The sequence below is a fragment of the Myodes glareolus genome, chromosome 2 (assembly GCF_982192425.1).
Source record: "Myodes glareolus chromosome 2, mMyoGla1.1, whole genome shotgun sequence".
NCBI classification, from domain to species: domain Eukaryota; kingdom Metazoa; phylum Chordata; class Mammalia; order Rodentia; family Cricetidae; genus Myodes; species Myodes glareolus.
Genome location: NC_142027.1, coordinates 123,720,239 through 123,730,639, shown reverse-complemented (window position 1 = coordinate 123,730,639; position 10,401 = coordinate 123,720,239). Strand labels below are relative to the sequence as shown.

Here is a 10,401-nt window from a genome sequence, read left to right as displayed (position 1 = left end):
GTACATCCCCCGTGGCTGAGAGAGCCACTGATTGCAGACCCAGCCGTCCACTCGTTGCCCTAGCTGAGAGGAGACCTGATGGAGCAGGAAGAAAGCACGGACAGGTCTTGAAACCTGCTGGACTGGACTGGCATCAGCTGGGGCTCTCACGCCCTTGGCGCTGCCTACTCTGGTGCTTCTATAGTTTGGCCTTCCATTTTATTCATGACAAGGGCAGGAAGTGTGATTCCCAGTGGGATTACCTGGTAACAGGTGGTGGGAGGGGATGTATGAATTCAAGGAACCTACTTCCCTAAATCTTCTTCCCCGGCTAAGGGTGGGAGTGTGTGCTGTCTGAGCTTCCCGATTCTGGTGTAACAACGTGTCACATCTTGGCGACTGAAACTAGGCTCTCATGGCGCTGGAGGCCAGAAGACTGAAATCGAGGTGTCAGCCACAGCTACAGCAGCTCAAAGACAGGTTCTGGGGTTTGCCTCTTCCAACTTCCTTGACTTGTAGCTCCATCTCTCTACCCCCTGGCTTTCTCTTCCATGTCCCTGTCTCTCTCTTTCTCTCTCTGTATGCATATGTATGTGTGTGTGTGTGTTGGAGACTGAACCTAGGGTCTCACACGAGCTAGGCAATTGTCCCGTCCCTGGGCCACAACCCAGTCTCCATGTGTCTTTTTTTGTTTGTTTGTTTGTTTGTTTTTCGATACAGGGTTTCCTCTGTAGCTTTGGAGCCTGTCCTAGAACTAGCTCTTGCAGACCAGGCTGGTCTCAAACTCACAGAGATCAGCCTGCCTCTGCCTCTTGAGTGCTGGGATTAAAGATGTGCGCCACCACCGCCCGGCATTCATGTGTCTTTTATTAGGATATTTACCATTGGATGGTAAGACCTAGTTAGCCCAAAAATATCTCATTTTAACATTTTGTTTTCATCTGTGTGTGTATCTGTGTGTGTGAGTGACAACATCCTCACCTTTTTCTGTATGTGAAACAAGAGCTTTGTACACCAAGCCAACTGACCCACGAGCTTCCTGGAATTCTGTCTCTGCGTCTCATCTCACTGGAGGAGGTTGTGCTGGGTATCCCGTGGGTGTTGGGAGTCTGACCTCAGTCCTCACGCAGGGACAGAAGAGCCCTCTCTCAGCCTTTGTTTATCATTTTTAAAGATTTCTTTTTTAATCTTGTGTATATTGTTGTTGGTGGTGGTGATGGTGGTGGTGGTGTGTGTGTGTGCATGCGCACATGAGTGCATATATTGTTGGAAACTAGAACAGGGTGTTGGATTCCCTGACATTTGTGAGCCCCCTGATCTGTATGCTGGGAAACAAATTCAGCTTGGGTTCTCAAAGAGCAGTTTATACTCTTAACCGCTGAGCCATCTCTCCAGCTGAATGGTTCTTGCATACATATACATACACATACACATACACACATACACATATACATACACACACATACATATACACATACACATATACATACACAAACACATACATATATACATACACATATACATACATATATACATATACACATACATACACATATACATATACACACTGAGTTTCTCTTTGTAGACAAGGCTGGCTCAACCTCCCATGTGCTGGGCAATCCTTAAGTACAGTTAAAGCCATATTCACCAGAAATCAGGTTTCTAGAAATCAGGATGGGGTCTGGAGAAATGGCTCAGTGGTTAAGAGCATTGACTGTTCTACTAAAGGACCCAGGTTCAATTCCCAGCATCCTCCTGGTTGTTCACCACTGTCTGTAACCCCACTTCCAGGGGACCCTATGCCTTTTTCTGGCCTCCACCCAGAACCAGGAATACACATTATATACTGACATACATTCAGGCAAAACTCCCACCAAGGTTTAAACAACAGTCAGGGCATGGACGTATATTTTAAGAGATTATTGTAGTGTCATGGCTTTGCGATGCCAGGGCTTGAGTCCTGGGGCTCCTTTATACCCAAGTATTTCAAAATGCCTCTCTGGGAGGGAAGAAGAATTACTGACCAAATTGAAGGTTTAAGCATTTCATCATATTTTTATTTGCTGGTTTCTTACACAGGTGGCTTTGGCCCCGGGAGAAAAGCTGGAGAAAGCTCTCCTAAGGTGGAAAGAAGCATTGCTTCACAGTGTGGCCATGTGTCACCCGACCTGTCACAGGTTCTGAAGGAAGTTCCCTGCCATTTCAAAATAAACTCTGAAAACTACAAAAACAAAATCAAAAAACTCCCAAACCCTACAATTGATGCATTTCTTGAATATATGAAATGTAAAAAAGTTTTACAAGAAGAGAGAAACCCTGGCTTTAAGGAGATTTAGAAAACAAATTGATTGAAATCTAATTCAAAGTACCAAGTTGCTAAAAGTCAAAGACATTGGGCTCGAGAGACGGCTCAGCGGTTAAGGTCTTCCAGAGGACCCGGATTCAATTCCCAGCACCCACATGGCAGCCACAGCTGTCTGTAACTCCAGTTCTGGGAGATCTAACACCCTCACACCAATGCACATAATATAAAATTAAATAAATTGTTCTTTAAAAAAAGGTCAAAGACTTTGAGGGAATTATGACTATTGATTGACAAATTGAGAATATCAAGAGTTATTACTAGTTTGGGTAATAATGATACTTTGATTACATTTAAAGAAAGAATCCTTATTTTTTATTTTTAATTTGTTATTTTTTTGTGGAGGAGATGTGCATCATCGCTTGACACACTGTGGAGGTCAGAGGACAACATAAGGGAGCCATTCTCTCCTTCCACCACATGGGTCCCAAAGGCGGCGCTTGGGTCATCCATGAGGTTTGGCGACATTACCCACTGAACTGTCTTGCCAGACTAATACTTTATGAGTAAATACTGGGATAGAGCATGATGTCCCGAACTTGCAATTCTAGCTCAGTGGTAGAGAACTGGCTCGGCATGTGTAAGGCCCTGTGTTCCAGTCTCAGCAGTGAAATGATAGAAGAAATGAGAGAAGCAAATGATCACCGACCGCACTGGCTCCGAGGGCAAAGCCTGGAGGCCTGGACTTCATCTTCCTGAAACCCAAATGGTAGAAAGGGAGATCTGACTCCCATGGGTGTTCTCTGTTCTCTACACCCGGCTGTTGTACTGTCTCATGGGCATGAACACAAGTGTGCACACGTGCACACACACAGAGTCATGTTCTCTCTCACACACACTAATTTCTTTTAAAAAGTCAATATTCACTTTATTCCTTGTACTAAGGGTTTTACCTAGGGCCTTGAGCCTGCCAGGCAAGTGTTCTAACTTTGAATTACATCTCTTTACTTTTTATTTTGAGATGAGGCATCTTTTGAGACGTCAGTGTTCTATTGCTGTGAAGAGACACCATGACCATGGTAACTCATAAAATAAAGCATTTTATTAAGGCTTGCTTATAGCTTCATACATTTAGTCCATTGTCATCAAGATGGGGAGCTTGGCAGCATGCAGGCAGACATGGTGCTGGAAAAGTAGCTGAGAGTTCTACATCCTGACCTGCAGGCAGCAGGAAGAGAAAGCAACACTGGGCCTGGCTTGGTTGAAACCTCAAAGCCCACTGGCAGTGACACACTTTCCCCAACAAGGTCACACCTCCTAATCCTTCTCACGTAGTGCCACTCGCTGCCATCCAAACGTTCATATATATGAGCCTATGGGGCCATTCTCATACAAACTACCACACAGGGTCTCCTTAAGTTGTCCAGACTGTTTGAACTCACTCTCTATAGCCCAAGTGGACCCCGAATTTGCAATCCTGTTACCTTGACCCCAGGCGGACACCAGGTCACCCAAATGCTTACTCTTTTTTTAAATTATTTTTTATTTATTATGTATACAATATTCTGTCTGTGTGTGTGCCTGCATGCCAGAAGAGGGCACCAGACCCCATTACAGATGGTTGTGAGCCACCATGTGGTTGCTGGGAATTGAACTCAGGACTTTTGGAAGAGCAGGCAATGCTCTTAACCTCTGAGCCATCTCTCCAGCCCCCAAATGCTTACTCTTTAAAAATTGCATGTTGAAGCTGGGTAGTGGTGGCACACGCCTTTAATCCCAGCACTCGGAAGGCAGAGGCAGGCGGATCTTTGTGATTTCGAGGCCAGCCTGGTCTACAAGAGCGAGTTCCAGGACAGGCTCCAAAGCCACAGAGAAACCACGTCTCGAAAAACAAAACAAACAAAACAAAACAAAACAAAAATTGCATGTTTGTTTCGAGACAGCGTCTCACTATGTCATCGTGGTTGGCCTGGAACTTGCTATGTAGACCAGGCTGTCCTCAAACTTGTGATGAAACTCTGCCTTTGCCTCCCAGGCATGAGCCATCATGCTTGGCTCAGTATTCACTGTAAATGAACAATTTTACATTATATAAATTTCAACTCCATGTTAAAATATGGATTTAGTGTCTAGGGCTGTATTACACTTGTCTAGCACACACAAAGCCCTGGGTTCAGTCTCTAATACTACATAAGCCACATGTGACAATGTATGTTTGTAATTCTAGCACGTGGGAGGTAGAGGCAGGATGATCAGGAGTTCAAGGTCATCCTCGCCTACATAGTGAGTTTAGGTCAGTCTCTGAAACATGAGATTTGCCTCAAAAATGATGTACATGGGACTGGAGAGATGGCCAGAGATTAAGAGCGTTTACTGCTTTTGCAGCAGACCTGGGTTCAGTTCCCAGCACCTGCATAGCTCACAACCGTCCACCATTCTAGCCCCAGAGGATCTGCTATTCTGACCTATGCACGCATAAGGTGCACAAACATACAAGACAAATAAATCTGACTTTTAAAAGTTATATATGTTTCATATACGCAACTTAAAATCTGAGGTACTAGAACATGAATCTTCGTCTGGGGTTTAGAGCTCAGTGGTAGAGGACTTGCTCATCACCAGGTAGTGGGGAGCAGGGAGCGGGAAAGACATTCTGAACTCTGACACATGGGTTTAAGGTTAATTCTCTCACAAACTGTGAGATCTTTCTGTTGTTTTGTTTTGTATTTTGAGTTCTGGTTTTTTTTTTTTTCCTTGTCTTGATGTGTAGCCCAAGCTGGCCTTGAACTTTTAAACTTGAAGCTCTGGCTCAGCCTGTTCAGGACTGAGAGTACAGGTTTGTACCAACACGTCCGGCTGTGAGTCCTAAACAAGCAAGGCCACCTCTTTCAGGTCCTCGACAAGAGGAGCCAGTGCTCTTTCCAGTCCCACTCCGTTATTTTAAAAATGGTTGGCTATGTAGCCCAGGCTGGCCTCAACTTCAAGATAACCCTCTTGCCTCAGACTCTCAAATACAGAAATTATAATAATTTAACACCTTATTATTTCGTTATTGCCGTGTTGTGGATTAAACCCAAGGCAATGACAGGTGCTCTGCCCCTCAGCTGTACCACCAGTCTTCACTTAAATCGTTTGATTATTGGTGTATGCACATGTGTGTGTGCGCGTGCGCACACCACCATATTTCTGTGGAGGTCGGAGGCCTCTTCGGTCCTTTTCTGTGGATCTGGGGATTCACCTCTGGTCATTAGACTTGTAGGTGGACTTGACCTCCTGAACCATCTCACTGACCCTTCAACCTTTTTTTTTTAAAAACAAAACAAAACAAAACAACAACAACAAAAAGCCAAGTAGCTTGTGACATTTTTATAAGATTATAATAGGAAGCTTTTATAAATTTTAGAAGGAATCGCAATAAAGACACCTGGGCTGACTAGGCAGAACTGGTTTCCTGGCCTGGCCTGCTGTCTCCCGATAACATGGCATTATCTTCCTAAATTGATCTGCATTGAATATGCATGAACCTCCCATGGCGGAACTGGTTGAGTCTCTTGTCAGTCCTGTATTACAAGAATGGCAGATGACCTTATTAGAAGTCTAATTTTGGGAGGAGCCAAACAGGTTGGTTGCCAGCAACCTCTGCGGAGCCTGCTCCTTGCTCCCAGTGTTCTAATCCTGCTCCCTTGGCGCAGGGTTCTGGGATCAGGAGCCGGGGAGATGTATATTGTGTATGTTGTGTGTGTTCTGTATGTTGTGTTTGTCAGCGTCCTGCATCCTTCTTTTGGGATTACATCCTAATATTTTTTTTTGGCGACCTGTCTCTCCTCCCTCTTTACCTGTCTAAAGTTTTCGAAGATGGATCTCCATGAGTTGAGGATAGCCTGGTCTACATATTGAATTCCAGGCCAGTCAGAGCTACAAAGTGAGACCCTGTCTCAAAACAAAAACAAGCGAACAGACAAACTGCTCAAGTTAAGGGACCTCTTGAGAGGTGGGTGGGTCAAAAGGCACCCAACCAGCAGACAGCCAGGCCCAGAAAATGGCTCCACAGGTAAAGGGAGCCCGCCACCAACCCTGCTACTCTGAGCTTGGTCCCTGGAACCCAGAAAGGAGAGAAGTTGACTTCTGCAAAGTTGACCTCTGACCTCCAGACCTGTGCCCTGACCTCTGACCTCCAGACCTGTGCCCTGACGTGTACACCCACACCCATCCCACCTAACACAAACAAAAAAGAAACGTAACAAGAACATTTTCAAATGACATTTCCACTTCAGTATAGTTGGTCAGCCTGAAAATCTTGAGAAAGACCCCGGGGAAAGGAAATGTGTGACTCAATGCTGGTAGAGCCCCAAGGGAGGAAGGGTGAAGCCTGCGATTTCTGGAGAATCTGGACCCTATGATAAGAGCATCACACGTCAGCTACAAAGCCCAGAGCAAATGCTCTGGTTCTCATCAGTGGGCCACTTCTCAGAAAGGGATGTCGACACTGCCCATTGCTGCAGGCTTCGGCTCAATGGCTGAACTTGTAGCATTGCTTCCCCTTGTTCTGTGCCGGGCCTTGATCTCCTGACTTTGGACATGCTTAGTAAGACCACAGATTCCTCCCCAACCCCATTTCTGAGACAAGGTTTCTCTGTGTAGCCCTGGCTGTCCTGGAACTCCCTCCATAGACCAGGCTGGCCTTGAACTCGGACCTGCCTGCCTCTGTCTCCTGAGTGCTAGAACTAAAGGCGTGTGCCACCACCCGGGTCAGATTCCCCTCTTGTGATAAAGGAAATGTCTGGTTTCCTGGTGGTATCGACTCAAGTATGTATTCTATAGTGTGAGAGAAAACCCCACTGTGATGGTTTGAACACATGGGGCTAGGGTTTTTCTCTGTGCCTGTGTAGAGGACAATCTTAGGGTCATCCCTCAGCTCTCAGCTGACACCACCTTTTTTCTTTTCTTTTTTTTTTCTTTTTCTTAGACAGGGTTTGCCGTTGTCCTGAAATCATCAAGTTGGCTGGGCTCCAGGACTGTGAGCCCGAGGAATCTGCCTGTTTCTACCTCCATAGCCCTGGTGTTCCCAGTGAACACGGACCCAGCTTAGTTCTGGGTAACAAACTCAGGCTTGTCCTGCAAATACTTTACTGAGATGTCTCTCCAGCCTCTGAAGGTTTGTCTGTCCAAATAAGAAGACCAGACGGAGAAAGGTGAGAGAGTCCGTAGGGCTGTCATTAGCATAATGGTCAGCATAAAATCATAATCATGAGTATAAGAACCTCTATTCTTAGACTTGATCCTTGTGGTTATAAGGCACACATGCGCGCACACGCACACACACACACACACACACACACACACACACACACACACACATATATATATATATATATATATATGATCCAGTCAAAAAGAAGGGAGCAGCAGGATGGTGGTGGCCACGCCTTTAATCCCATTTCTTGAGAGGCAGAGGCAGGTGGATCTCTGTGAGTTCAAGGCCTGCTTGGTCTCCAGAGAGTTCCAGGACAGCCAGGGCGATTACACAGAGAAAGTCTGTCTCAAAAAAGCAAAAGAAGAAGAAGGGAACATGGGGAAAGATTTCTATGTGGTCCTGTCATTAAATCTGGGAAGTGTTACATTTAAAAAAATTTGAGGGTTGGGGCTGGAGAGATGGCTTGGTGGTTAAGAGCGCTGACTACTCTTCCAGAGGACCCGGGTTCAATTCCCAGTACCCACATGGCAGCTCACAACTGTCTGTAACTCCAGTTCCAGGGGATCTGAGACCTTCACACTAATGTACATAAAATAAAGTTAAATAAATTAAAAAAAATGAGGGCTAGAGAGATGGCTTAGTGGGTAAAGGCACTTAACACTAAACCTGAGTACCTTCTTTCAATCCTCAGTACCCAGAGTAAGGGAGTCCCAACTCCTGCAAGCTAAACTCTGACCTCCACGGGTGCCCTGGGGTACGAAAGTGTGTGTGCAGGCAAACACACATACACATACATAAATTTAATTTTAACTTTTTTTTTTTGTCTTTTGTTTTTTGAGACAAGGTTTTTCTGTGTAACAGCCCTGTTTGTTCTGGAACTTGCTCTGCAGACCAGGCTGGCCTTAAATTCAGAGATCTGTCTGCCTCTGCCCCTAGAGTGCTGAGATTAAAGGCACTTTTTCAAAAAATAAAAACATGATTCATGGGGACTGGAGAGATGGTTCAGAGGTTAAGAGCACTGCCTGCTCTTCCAGAAGTCCTAAATTCAAGTCCCAGCAACCACATGGTGGCTCACAACCATCTGTAATGAGATCTGGTGCCCTTTTCTGGCCTTCAGGGATACAAACAGGCAGAATACTGTATAAATAATGAATAAATAAATCTTTAAAAAATTCACCCAAGTAAAAAATGTATATGACAAGAATTTTATTTCTCTTTTATTTTAAACAAGGGAAGGGCCAGGCGTGGTAGTGCACACCTTTAATCTCAGCACTTGGGAGGCAGAGGCAGGCGGATCTTTGTGAGTTTGAGGCCAGCCTGGTCTACAAGAGCTACTTCCAGGATAGGCTCCAAAGCTACAGAGAAACCCTGTCTTGAAAAACCAAAATGAATAAATAAATACATGAAAGTAAATAAGGGAAGATGCTAAGGAGCAGTTCACGCAGCTATGGAGCTGGGTGGAGCTCAGTAGACTAGGACCCAGTACTAGCCTGGAACTCCTAGCTTTTTAACTTCCAGAACCATAAAAACCATTAGATAGGATTAGCTAAAACCACCAGTCCCTGAGCTCAGGACTCACCTATTCCCTTTTTACCAAGACCCCTAGACAAATGTCAACCTCTACTATGATAAAACCGTGCCCTGACTGTGCTTGGTACTCTCTGCTCTCAGCCAGGGTGTCGGACAGATGAAGAGTCCAAGTTTAAGCTTGAATAAAGGCTCTTTGCTTTTACATACAGGACTCAGTCTCCTAGTTGGTTTTTTGAGGGGACTCTGTGATCTGGGTTTAACAATAGTCAATTAACATGAGCTGGACTTGTTTTGTTTTTTGGTTTTGTTTTAGAGATGAGAGCAGAATGTAAAATTTGGGAGGAGTTGGGGTAAGGTGAATTCCCAGTAAAAAAAGATCTTATTAATAAACAATGCCTGTGGTGGATCAAGCCTTTATTCCAGCATTCAGGAGGCAGAGCAGGTGGATATTTATAAATCGGAGGCCAGCCTGGTCTACAAAGTGAATTCCAGGACAGCTAGGACTGGTACACAGAGAAACTCTGCCACAGAAGACAAACAAGCAAACATCAACAAACAAATAAAAACACAAACCAATAAAAAATAAAACCAATGTGTGTGTGTGTGTGTGTGTGTGTGTATGTGTGTGTAAAACCACGTTTACACCCCATACACACAGGCTATCAAAAATCCTGAGCTGAATTTCAATATAAAGGAGAAACTACCTGATATCCACAGAGGATTAAACATAGCTCTTCCAAAGGAGCTACATCTGCATATTCTGCATATCTATGGACCAGAGCCAGTCCTGTTAGCATCGATATTGTGTGATTGTGAAACACCAATCACAGAGCAAGATGGGTTGGCATGGGAGATAATAATAGGACCAGATCAGGATCAGCCGGGATTCTTTCTTTTTTTTTCCTTTCCCTCCCTCCACCCTTCCTTCTCCCTCCCTCCCTCCTTCCCTCCCTCCCTCCCTCTCTCTTTCTCTCTCTCTCTCTGGAGACAGTGTCTCTCTATGAAGTCCCGGTTGGCCTGGAACTGTCTAGACTGGCTTGTAACTCACAGAGATTTGCCTGCCTGCGTAAACTAGGCGTGGCAGCATACACCTGTAGTTCCAGCGGTTGAGAGGTGGAGGCAAGATCAGAACTTCAAGGCTGGGCTAGAGCATTGGCTCAAGGGCATCAGAGTGCTTGCTGCTCTTCCCGGAGCCTGGACTGCCGCCAGCACCCACGATGTGTGCTTTATAAATGACCATAATCCCAGCACCCGCTTTGGAACTCAAGCATCTGCCCTCATGTGCACGAACCGCTACACAGACACATACACATCATTAAAAATAAACCTTTAGGCGGGCTGTGGTGGGGCATGCCTTTAATTCCAGCACCCAGCACTCGGGAGGCAGAGGCAGGCA

The 10,401-nt window shown here is 45.3% G+C and overlaps 1 long non-coding RNA gene across 1 annotated transcript; it reads left to right on the top strand.

The window, feature by feature from the left end:
• Positions 1 to 2,547, top strand: LOC146895394 (uncharacterized). The gene is made up of 2 exons (XR_014997269.2): positions 1 to 459; positions 2,059 to 2,547. It is a non-coding gene; the product is annotated as an uncharacterized LOC146895394 (long non-coding RNA).
• The last annotated feature ends 7,854 nt before the right edge of the window (positions 2,548 to 10,401 follow it).